This window comes from Pleurodeles waltl, chromosome 4_2 (genome assembly GCF_031143425.1).
Source record: "Pleurodeles waltl isolate 20211129_DDA chromosome 4_2, aPleWal1.hap1.20221129, whole genome shotgun sequence".
In the NCBI taxonomy this organism is placed as follows: Eukaryota; Metazoa; Chordata; class Amphibia; order Caudata; family Salamandridae; genus Pleurodeles; species Pleurodeles waltl.
Genome location: NC_090443.1, coordinates 146,702,533 through 146,715,677, shown reverse-complemented (window position 1 = coordinate 146,715,677; position 13,145 = coordinate 146,702,533). Strand labels below are relative to the sequence as shown.

Sequence of the window (13,145 nt, the reverse complement as noted above, 5' to 3'; positions counted from 1 at the left end):
CGAGTATGTATGTAAGTGTGTGTGGATGCGTGGATGAATGTGGGAATGGGTGTGTATGCATGTGTGCATGTGTGAAGGGAGGGGTGTGTATGAAGGGGGGATCTGGAGAGGAAGGGGGGCTGAGTGGGGACCTGTGGAGGGGGAGGGGTGGCGAAGACCCCTTTCAGTGACAGGGAAGGGATTCCCTGTCACTGATAGTGTCGTAGTTTGAACTCTTGCTCTGGGCAAGACTGCTGGTTTAAGGATGACAGTACTTTTGCTTGTAGGCGACTATGCCTATCCTACAACAAATCACAACTATTGTCCCAACCTTACCGGCACACTAGCAGCACCTCACCAAAAACACAATAGTAAAAGGTGACTCGAGAATGAGACATCTCAGGGAGTGTCGTGGTTAAACGGAGATTACCCCTTTCTCACAGAGGTATCATGTCTCATACAAACACAGGCAATGACAAAGATGCAGTAAAGTTTCAATAGTTTTTATTTAACACAGCTGCAATTTGCGATATGTTGCATGGGCTGCAATGATTAGGATAATGAATAATGCAAGAAACAGAATTGTAAAGATGAGTCATTATTACAAAGACCTCCACCATCTTGCAACGCATGTGAAAGACATACGAGGTGTAATATGCCCTAATACCCTAATGTGATAGGCCTAACCTCCTACCTAAAGGAGAGCTGGGTTTGCTAAACCTAATCTGCCAATGCCATGTCCATGAGAGGAGCCCCCAACCCTCGTTACCTTGGAATGAGGTCTCTGTCTCAGCCTCCGCAGGGACACGAAGACTGGGTCAGCGTCATGACGACGTGGAGCATCGGTATCAGCGATGGTGGCGATGCCCTCTGGTCGGAATCCCTCCGATTATCTGTCTAAAGTGTGATGTATTTATACAGATCTACCAGGACCCCTGACGTAGGTGTGTTCCCAAACAATAGATAACAGACATGCTTGGGACAGCAATTATTATAAACAAATCCCTTGAAAGTATAAAGAGGGAAAATCCCTAAGTGTGAACGCCTACTGTTTGTTTTCCTTTGTTGCTTGATCTTGACGCCTTAGTGCAGTGGCACTGATAATGCAAAGCATAACAAGCGGCCTAACTATAAAGAAGGCAGCCATCTTAGATGAATTAAATAATTAAATGGGCTGAGACAGAGCAAGCTAAGTAGGTCCAAAGTCACTAGGTGACGGAGGCACGAGTCTGCAAGCCAAAGGCTAAACTAACTCCTGTAATCCCATTAAAACAAATTAGGATTCACTACAATAGTGCCTACTGCCATGGTTTACGTGGTTGTAATAAAGCAACGAAAACCATGGCAGTAGGCAGAGTCATAATCTCGTATGCGGGCAAGTGACGGCCGCTGGGCTGGAGATTGATGTCTCCAGCCCAGCGGCAGTTACCGCCGTTACCACCAATATCCGCCGTTACCGCCAATATCATAATATAGAGGAAAGAACCGCCAGCCTGTTGGCAGTACTTTCATCCATATTACCGCTGAACGCCGGGGTCATAATGACCCCCTTACATTTGTTAGGCTTCCTTTCAGATTAGTTGCCACAACATCGGTGTTCCAGAGAGCCACGGAAAAGGTTTTGAAAGGGGCTAAAGTTTTGTGTCAATCAAGATTTTATCCTGGTATGTGGCAGGGCTACTGACGAACATAATACTTATTTCAGAGATGTTTTGAGGTGGTTAAACGACTGTAATCTCATGATAAACCCAGAGAAATGCAGATGTGGTACTAAAAACGTTAACTATTTAGGACATACGATTACTGGAGAGAGAATCAAAAAGAAAACGGTCTTGGTTCATAACATCCAGCACATAAGCTCGCCTTCATCACAAGTGGAGTTAATTAAGTTTTTGGGTATGGTTGAATACCTCAGTAAGTTTGTAAACACTTTGCTGAGCTAAGTGTCATTAGTGTCATTGCTCAATTAAATGTCAAACTCCTCTATTATGTGGTTGTGGTTGGGGGGCTGTAAATGACAGACGTTATGATGTCACATGTCACATCATGAGCCTCACATGATAGACGCACTCAGCTGGGTGCACGCTAGCCTGCTACTACTACTACCACCACCATTAAGAAAGCACCTTGTAAAACCCTGCAGTAAGGTTTTGGATGTTTGAGAGAGGTAGCAGCCATTTGCTGCATCTATATAGGTAAGTGAACTATGATGTGAATTGAACTAGTTTAGTTAGTAACTCATTTCTATTGAAGATTAAGATGTTGTTTATCTAGGTTGTAGGCAATATAGGCATGGGCAATGGTATATCCCCATAGTTACAGAGGGTAGTGGGAGAAGGGTATAACTAACTTATATACACGTTGATATGCTGATTAAAAAAAACAGGCTGCCCTAAAAGAATAACATCCCTTTAATTGCTCCAAAATGTTCAAAGAAAAGTCCAGTGTTCTGTTCATTAGCCAATGCACACCCTCTCCAACCACGACAAGTACTTTCCACCAAAACAAAAATAAAAAATGGGCATCAGAGGGCTTCATCTAGGCGGGCTTGAAGGCTTGCCACCTCCTGGTGAAATACTGCCAGCAGTCGTGGCACGCCGCTTTGGAAGTGGTCAAGTTGAACGAGGATCCCAGCTTCTGGCGACTCAGGCGATGTTGTGGCCAGGATGGAGATGCTGGCAGCTGGTGGGAGGAACTGGGCACCGGGGCAGGAGATTCCACCTCCTCTTCCTGAACCACCAGCCGGGGACATTTGCTCCGGATGGTCTCCATCCATTGCCTCCACAGCCAGGCTGCTATCTCCTGCCAAGATGGTGTGCTAACAGGAGTCGCTATATCAAGAAAGAAAAACATTCAAAACGACAAATTGTAAATAATGCTCAGTGCAAACACTTGTTTATATAGTGGCCCAGTAGGAGTACACTACTTTGCTGGTCCACTAGCGCCATTGGAATTTTTGATGTGATTAGTCATAGGAACAAGTTTTCACCACACATGCCTCACATAAAACTACTGACTGGATGCAAGGAATTGAACCATAATACCACCAGATTAAAACTAAGTGATGCTTTTCCATTAAAGGATTTCCTAGTAGAAAAAACTAAACAGACACTTTGTATAAAAAGAAAAATAATCTACCGCTCATTAATGAGTTAGGCATTTTGCACAATGCAGCACAAGTATTCTTGTGCTAAATTAATGGAGGCATGCTAGCATATTGGGTACTTTTTTACGCTCTACAATCTGCAGCTGGGGCAGCTGTGATGGACAATTTATTATCTTTAATTCCAATGGCCCTGCTGTTCTCTGACTGCCTTTCAATTCTACCTAGACTCCAAGAGGCAGACGAATAATAGTAATAATACTGTGCCTCATACTTCACGTATAAAACATTGGATATCATGTCAGCCATAAGTAGACATTTGGAAAAAGGATGCACTGCAGTACTGGGAAAGGAATGGGATATAGATTTTATTTGGCACATTAGTCAGTGTCCCATCCACCGAACTTCAAATCAGGCATTCAGTCCTAATTTACTACCTGACCTTGCCCTCCACCATAAATTATTTTCAATAAATAATTTCCCTTGGCAGTAAGGAAACGTACTTCACTGGTGGGTAAGCTAGAGGGATTAAGGTAGGTAGAGGTTTGGCTAAAGAATAGTTGTGCTAAGCTTTGGCTTAGTCAATCACTGTAGTTGACGAATGATGAACGGGAAAAATTTGAACAGGCATAAATCCATTATGGAAGCCATGAAATTTATATATACATAAATCACTGGGTTGGAAAAATGTGACACATGCCAAGAATTAATTGTAAAAAAAACTTTTTGGTTGGCTGGGACGGAACCTAGGAAATAATGAAGGAGTGAATTACTCTGGTGACTGAGTATGGACTGGGAAACACATCTTGTTTCGGTTTGTAATACATTGAAAACTTTGTAAATGCTGCATTAACTGAAGCCGATGAACATTGCACAGTCAAATTGAACCATGCTTCAGTTAGGTCAGGGGCTGCGAAATGCCATGGGCACTGAGTGATGATAATGGGTGGAATATCTACCTCACTTAACAATACAGTGTATGTAGTTTGTCGATAAGCAAGCAAAGTCACTTTACCAGCACTTGTCCCTGCCACTGCTGGGACTCCCCCTCGAATCACCTTCTCTGCTGTGTCTGGCGCACTGTGATTGTGATAGGGGAAGGATTAGTATAGATGGAAAAATCAGGTCCAGCACAAAGCAGAGAACAGAAAAAGCAGGCAAAACATGTGCCATTGTGGACTGAGTGATGCAGTTTGCGCCGATTTCTTCAGTGCAGAGCACCGCAATGGACTGAAAAAGCAGTGCAACTGAGCTGGGGAGCATGCTTCTGCTTGTTTATGGTGTTCTGCAGAATCTTGTAGAGTTTTTTGTAATGCTGTGGAACAAAACTCTACGAGTTCCACCCAGGCCTATTTATTGTCACCTTTTTGCACGAACTGGGTTCTATTTTGGCATGGGGACCCCGGAGAAATCCTTAGAAACAGGTCTCTAGGAAGGAGAGAAATCTGTGGTATTTATATGAATAATTTGCTTTGAGTAAGTAGGGGCAGACCAAAATTCATTCTTTTCACTTAACTTTCTTTCACAGTTGGGTCAGATGAGCCGTCTGACATTCCGCTAGGACACCGCCGGAGGACCATCGCTGAGCGGCTGATTAGCTGCAGCAGCGGGAGCCGTGACCGGGGGCTGGAGCGATCTCCTTATTCTATCTATGGCAGGAGCCCATGGCACTGACCTGTGCCTCCGAGGCCCCACGGCAACAGGGCTGTGGGTGAGCCAGAGACGCATGACCAGGGGGTCGCGTGGTGTGGCCCACACCTGCTCTGCATGAGCTGTGCTGCCTTGCCTGCATACCGTCTGACCTCCTGGAGGATCGCAGGATGCCACCAGCCGTGGGGATCTGCAAAGCCTCCCATGAGGGATCCAAAATGGCGGTTGCCGTGGATGGAGCACCAGGGGAGCTGCGGCCCCTAGGGCCATGAATAAGGGTAGGACATTGGAGAAGCTGTGTTGCAGTTATGACCCCTGGCTACCCTGCATCCCACTCCACACTCCTACGGAGGTGCACTTCAGCCACTGAGAGTCCCATCCTGGCGACGTGGCACCCTGCTTGACTGCCTCCTCCGGCTGCACCTGGTGGCTAGTGCTGTGCCTGGCTGCCCATAACTGAGCCCCTGGGGCAGTAGAATAACTGCGTGCACCTACCCTTACAATGGGCTGATCACCTGTGCTGGAGAGAAGTTTGTTGGCTGGAGGGTGGTGATACCTGCCAGTGGGGTCTAAACAACTGCCACCCATGCTTCGTACTGTATTAGCTCTTAACTCTCACACTACTCCTCCAGGGACAGTGCCATCAACCTCCTGCACTGCGGCAGCCATAGTTCGGGGATACCCAAAGCTGCAAAAGCTACATTTCGAGAAAACTTAGCAGTCTACCTCAGCCAACTCCCGGTAGCCATGGAGAGCAGTGCAGTTAGGTGGACCAAACAGGAACAGAATGCAGACGTGGGCACAGTCCTGGCTGAACTACGATCCGTGTTTTAAGCGATCTACTCCCACTTCGACACGATTGACACACATCTGGATCGGATAGTGGAGCACCTGGAACAGGGTAAAAGGATGGAAGAGGCAGAGGGACGCATGGTTAATATCGAAAATCACGACAGCCAGACTCAAAAGATACTAGCAAAACTGGAATCCAGTCTGTGTACTGTGGCCATTAAGAACAAAGATTTGGAAGCAGGTGGCCGACACAATAACGTCTGCTTTCTAGGTGTTGTGGAATCCATGGAAATCGGTCGTTTGGACTTATTTGTCAAAAAACTCCTCATTGAGCTGCTTGGCCCCCAGAACTTCACTGACACATTTGTGATGGAATGGACCGATAGACCATTGGGTCCACGTCCTATCCCATGTACCCCACCACACCCTATTTATCACCCAGTTACTTAATTTCAGATACTGCCACACTGCTCTAAGATTGGTGAGGGAACTATGGCCTCTCTTCAGTATTGGGGAATGTTTCTTTCCCTCTTTCAATACTGTACCGCAGCAGTGCAGGAAGCACATTGTAAGATTACGGAGGCCAAACTGACACTCGGCAAAATAGGACTGCGTTATGGTATGTTGTGCCCTGCAAGACTCTGGGTTAATGTCAATGGTAAAGCATGTATCTTTGATTTCCCCCGCAGATGTTTTGCAAAACGTGCAATATAGCCCACACTCCTCCTGGGAGGGACTCCCCTTCTGGTTGCCCCCAGATTTGAACTGGCCCCCAGCATGGACTTGTCTAGCCACCCCCGCCCCTCCACCCCTGATTGAACAGTTTTTATCATGGTGGGGCAGTCTGGGAACTTTACTTTCTAGGACTATATGGCCTGAGCCGCAACATTGGTGGCTGCGCCTCCTGATGGACCACAATTAAGACACCTCCAGATGGCCGATGCTCATCCACTTTACTCCTCTAGTATAGCCTCTCTTCAGAGTCTTCTGCAGTGGTGTTGCTACCCCCATGGTTGGTAGCACATAGATCAATGTCTGGGCTGTTGTTCTTATGTTGGAGTTAGAGGGATCCACCTGGCTTGTTCTGGGTGGGTGTGTGGGGAGGTTCTGTTCTGTGGATGTTGCTTTGCTTTTGTGGTTTCATAATGATGTTCTATTGGCACAATATCTTGCTATTCATACTGTATCCTCCATAGACTCATCCCTGTACAGATGACAAACACTGAGCATCCACTATGGAGTTCTCTGTGTGCAATCTTCATCTCCTGGAACATCAGAGGACTCAACAACCATCGAAAGTGTAAGCAAGTCCTACAATACTTGACTAAACATTGGGCTCAAATAGCCTTCCTGCAGAAGATCCACCTTCCACTGCGTCCCACATACCGGTTTGCTGCTCACTGGGGCCCACACTAGTACTTTTTGAGCTACAGCTCATACTTGTGGGGTTTCCACTCTATTTTCTTAAGCAACTTCCCTTCCGTCCTTATTTCACATATTCTGATGATCAGGGTAGTTTTGTGCTGGTTGCAGGAACACTGGCTGGCATGAGGATCCTTCTTTCAATGCCTATGCCCCAAACACTGCTGACCCTAGTTATTTTCAGCACCTATTGACTCATCTTGAATACGTAGATGCTGACCATGTTGTCCTTGATGGAGATTTTAACATGCTATTGGATCCGACCCTCTATACTATGGCTACACTCCGTACTGGTAAGCCCCGCTTGTGGAGTATCCTGCAAGACATCTGGGATGTCTTTTCCTTATGAGACCCCTGGCACCTGGACTCCCCTACTACCCCAGCATACACCTTTACTCAGTCCCCCACAACACATGGACACAAATCAACTACTGGTTATTGTTCCCCCAGATATTACTGTGGATAGACACCATCGTTCACTTTCCACGCATCCTCTCTGCTGGTTTCCTCAGCGGGGAGAGCACAAACACACATTGAGGTTCCCCGAGATGGCCCTCCAAGATTCAATATTCCGAGAAGAGCCATAACAGAATATTTTGAACTTAACAAGGGGTCGGTTTCCACCCAGGCCACCCTATGGGAGGCCTTCAAGGCCTATATGAGAGGTGTTTGCATCTCAAAATATTCAGAATTCCTGCAAGACATTTGCAATGGCTTTGCCCGGGTCGAGGTAGCCCTGAAAGATATCGATTTTACTGATGCACATCGGACTGGAGGCTGAGACTTACGCAGCAGGTCTTCCTTGATGGGTGAATTCCAGACCTAGCAGAGAGCGAGGCACACTATTTGTGGAAGCATGCGCGGGCCCGCCGATATGGGGAGGCTGAGCACCCTGGACGCATCTTGGCACGCGTGCTGATGTCCCCCAGAACCACATCCTACATACCTGAACTGCATGCAGCAGATGGTACACATATTGGGAACCCTAAGGGGATCCAGGCTGCATTGCTTACCTATTAGACAAACGTATACACCCCTGACGCCCCGCTGACACATTAGCACTGTCCCAATACTAGGCTGAGGTGCCATGGTGTGGCTCACAAAAGTGCAACAACAGTTTCTCATCGAACCGTTAACTTCTGAGAAGATCATCCTTGCAGTAGATGCCCTAGACTTCTCTAAGGCCCCAGGCCTTGACTGCTACACTGACACTTTCTATAAAGCTTATAAACACATACTGGTGCCACACTTACTAGCGAGGTACACTGAGGCCCTGGAGGTGGGGACTTTGCCACCTACCCTACGAGAAGCTGTTATCACACTGTTAACCAAACCTGACAAAGACCACCGGCTGTGCGGCTCTTACCACCCTTTGTCTCTGCTGAACTTCAGTAATAAAATATTAGCTAAATTACTATCCATGCGTCTGTCCCCACTCATGGACCAAATCATATCCCCGGCCCAGTCGAGATCTGTCCCACACAGGTCCACATCGATCAATCTACGCGTTCTCTTCGCGGTGCCCTGTCTGATTCCCCCCCCCCCCCCCCCCCCCCCCACTACCCCAGCCACTGCAACCCTTTTTGATGCCCAAAAGGCATTTGACTCCTTGGAGTGACCCTTATTATCAGCAACTTTGCGTAAGTTGGGACTGCCCCGGAGATTCACCTCACTGATCATGCTAATATATTCACAGCCACCTGCACAGATCCAATTTAATGGTTCACTATCTTCCCAATTACTAGAGGAACCCACCAGAGGTGGCCACTTTCACCCCAGCTATTCATAATAGCCATGCAGCCCCGGGTACATCACTTCCAGATCACACATCTGCATAGAGGGTTGCAATTCAAGCCAGGCCCCTTAATTATCTCCTTATATGCAGATTACATCTTGTTTATTTGCCATCCTGGGGACATCTTGGATCCCATACTGAAATTGAATGGTTTGGGATGCTGTTGGGTCTGTGCATCAACTGGGCAAAATCAAAGATGTTCCCCCACACAGATGTCACTGTCCCCGTCCACTCCGAGTTCCCACTCAGGTGGTGCGCTGACTCTATCAAATATCTTGGCATACATGTGAACCGCAACAAGAAACGGGTTGGGCAGTTAAATTAAGGTCCAGCTGTTGATATGCTGAAGACAGATTACAGATGATCTTCTTGCCGTTATCAATGGCGGGCCTCATTGCCATCATAAAAACGGTGGTCCTCCCATGCTTCTTGTACCTATTCAACAATATACCCATTCCACACACTAACTCCTTTTTTTGCCTCCTTTAGGACCTTTTTGACACAATTGGTATGGGGTGACAGACGACCCTGGATCTGCTAAGAGGTCATAGTACCCCCTTATGAACGGGGTGGTTTGGCGTCTATCACTTTCACTTGTACTATCTAACAGCACAATGTCCGTTCACACACCATTGCTATCACACAGATGTGCTCTTATCGTACACCATACCAGAAAGGGATCTGGCCTCCCCTAACCCATTATGGATGCTGCTCCATGCAGGGTACACCCTGGACCCCCATGATATTTAAACAGTTTGGGCATGACGATGGCGTGTCCACATATTTCAAAGAGGGATGTTGTACTTCAGTGCATTACAGATAGCACATAACCCTTGGCTTCCAATCACCCAAGAAACATTGGTTCAGTGCACGCTGAACAGCCTGTCTCTTTATACCTTTGGGTACCTGTTCCCAGACGGACATGCCTTCTCATGCACGGAAGATCCTAGATTGACCACTGCTACACATATGGACCATTTTGTACACATGCATTACGTAATCCCTGCATATCCCAGTGCACCAGAAGAATTTAAGACGCTTACCTATGTAATCACTGATGCAGAGGGTGGGAAATTAACTCCCAAATTCTAACGCACCTGCTTCGACCTACCACCCATTGTAAGACACGTGGGAGTCGGAGCTAGAAAAAACCCTCACTGTCAAAATCTGGAATGCATGTTGCATGCAAACTCGATTGTTTTCTATGAACCACTCGCACAAGCTCATACACACCTTAAAATCTTAAGCCGCACCTTTGCTTCCCCAGCAGCATTAGCCAAGTTCGTCCGCTCCCGCTCTTCAGCATGCCCCAAATGCCACATGCCAACAGTCGACTTTGCACATATGACATGGACATACCCCGTAATTGCCTAATATTGGCCGGACATATTCAGGCCCTTTGCAACGATGACTGCACTACCGCTTAAACTAGATCCACTCCTGGTCCTGCTGGGTCATATTTAGGAACTCCCTAGACCCACACAACTCTACACAGCCATCACCCTGCTGTTGGCCAAACACTAAATAGCGAAGCTCTGGGGTGGTAGGGCTATGCCAGTGGTGGAGGCCTGGCTCCAGAGTCTCATTACTGTGACAGTACCACTAAAATATATGCAACGCTTCAACCACCCACTCGAGGCACAGGGACATATGGAAGTCCCTGATGACAAATCTGTTAACGACAGATACCCTATGCAAGGGTAGTGATCAGTGGGACTGATAATTCTGTGATACTCTGCTTTAAAATCTGTATGTGCTACTGTACTGCACTTGATGGCCTCTGAGAGCCCTCTATTGTTTCTATCAACAGAGTGGTTCCCTTTCATGTTTTTCCTTCTTTTATTAAGTGTTGTCATATTGTATGTTCCACTTGACAACACTGCAACCCTTATTCACCAGTGCATTAATATATCTCCCGTGATCTGGAGACTGTTTTGTATGCTTTGAATGGTTCAGCAATAAAATAATAATAATAACTGTATTAAAAAAAAAAAAATCTTCCTTTTTCACACTTCCTCCCTCTCTTTCCTGTTCCTGTAAGCTATATGTGACAAATGGGTACCTACTTGTTTTATGTGCATCACAATTCTGAATAAATGCAATAAAAGTCACGAAAATTGAAGTATTTCATTTGAGTAGCAGGGAAAATTCCAAAGAAAATAAAAGATAGCCAGGGGATTGTCTAGCATGAAACTTATTTTTCTAAGTAAGATAAATCCCTCGTGTCAGCCTGAAGGAATTGTGAAGTGACTCATATGCTGTTTTCATAGTGTGCCAAAAGGTCAGTCTGACATGCAAGCTGTGGGCCCAGATATGTGTTAGGGGGAAGCTAATGGTGTTAAATAACTCCTGGGCCTGGATTTATGTGCCAAATATGCAACGTGCATATCATAGGTTTGAATCTCTGCCACTCACCAGTATGGGGTGATTAAATTGATATCCATTCAGTTGGTAATAATGGCAACCGTTACACAGGAATTAAGAGACAATTTATGCTTTATGCTACATAAATTACATTTTGAGGATAGCACAGTGTGGCAACATGGCACCCAATGCGCTTTGTTTTTTATCGTGTGGTATACTCCAGATTTGAGTGTGATTTACTTTGATTTTCAGAAGTAGCACACAACTACTAAAACGGAGGGAAAAAAGCTTGGACCCAAGCTCATCGAGTAATATTGCACTTTCTGAGAAAAATTCCAAGAGTACGTTAATGAAAATGTGTTATTTTCGTGATATGCTTAGATAGTGATGTAATGTACAAGCCCATAGTAAAGTCCACTATGTTATGCATAAATGGAAGTCTGCTTTTGATTGATGATTCGAGCATTATGTACCACTGTATACATGCATACAGAACTGAATAAGTAAAGACATGAAAAAATGAAGGGGATTTAGAAGCAAAAGGGAAACTAAATGTAACTGAATAACATTTTACAAATGAACATTTCACTGTTTTGTTCAAATCAATGACGGAAGTTGGTATCTCCTAAACGGTAAATGTGTAGCTTCATCAATTTTTGTAGTGTTCAGTATGAATGTTGTACAGCAGAGATTGGTTGCTACCTTTGATGTCACAGTGTTGATCTACACATGACCATGTTGACATTATATTTTGTGGATTAATAACAAACTAGTTGTAAATTGGTGCATTTAAATGTTTGAGGTGCATTCAATGTAGACTAGAATTTAAATGTGTGTGGTATAACCATATTGACTGAGATATAATCAGTGATTTTGATTTCATATGTTTTGTTATGAAGTTAGAGAATAGTTATCATTGAAAAGATAATGATGTTCAACATTAAAAGTTAAAGGATAATGTTGAAAAATGTAGTTCCCCACCTTTTTTACCGACGTGTATTAAGCACTTTCACCTTTGCAATGCACTATATTATGGCGTAAAACAATATTTATTAATTACTTTTTATAAATGAAACGTTTACATGTGATTGCTTAACATGAATAAAGTGTGCCATTTTAATTTGCTTTAATTTATTGCTGTTAAGGACTGCAAGGCCCCGGCTTCAAAGATTGTGGGAAAATAAATATTTTTTTGCTAACGTATCATTTCTTTTCAGATGGAGTTCACATTAAACGTTAGTTTGGAAATAGGTGTGCTATTGTTTTAGTCGTAGCGAGCCTGAGAAATTAACCTTTACGACGGTACATTTACAAGCAAAGAATGTGAAGACTCGCTCTATTCAGAGTGTTGCAAAGTCGTACAGGACACAGAGGACAGATACCTGCCCATGACAGTCTTGGGAACTTCTGGTCATGTTTCAGATGCCTGTTGTATGATGAGAAGGAATTGGACAATTAAATCTTCTGATCTATATGGTGTTACCCATGGACAAATCATTATTCACTTTGTTTTGCAATTCTGTATTGAAGTATCACAATACATTGCAAGGGAGAAACAACGGGGGGTGGATATGAGACATCAGGGGAGCATTAACTAAACCAATACATGCCCATAAGGTACATTAATCATATTGCAATTGTGATACATTGTTCTGTACAAATAAGATTAGATCAAAAGCATAAACTGGAACTGAAGTCCCTGAAGGGGCCTTAGTGATGTAGCATTGTTGTTGGAGGGAGATTCAATAAAAATATGAGTAAAATAAGGGCGATGGTGGGAACTTGTTATGTATGGCAATCAAATGAATCAGAAAGGATAAATGAATGGATAGATGAAGGGGTGATCTAGGGTTGGGACACATTGTCATCCAGGAAGAAGGCCCAGGTTTGAAGGAAAGAAGGCCTCAGTCCTCTCATGCAGGTTTTAGATAATTTGATCTGAGAGGCCGTCTGGTACATTTCCGTAGCCATTCATCATGAGAGGGTGTGTGATGGAGTACCAGTATCTGAGTATGCATATCTTGGCTGTAGCGAGTGTGG

General features: G+C 44.9%; 1 long non-coding RNA gene across 1 annotated transcript in view; it reads right to left on the bottom strand.

Annotated features, from left to right (window-relative positions):
- Positions 1–468: 468 nt before the first annotated feature.
- LOC138294102 (uncharacterized) overlaps positions 469–13,145 on the bottom strand; it is a 30,044-nt gene continuing 17,367 nt past the window's right edge. Inside the window, exon 2 of the long non-coding RNA XR_011203186.1 lies at positions 469–2,810. This is a non-coding gene — a long non-coding RNA (uncharacterized lncRNA). The remainder of the gene's footprint in view (positions 2,811–13,145) is intronic.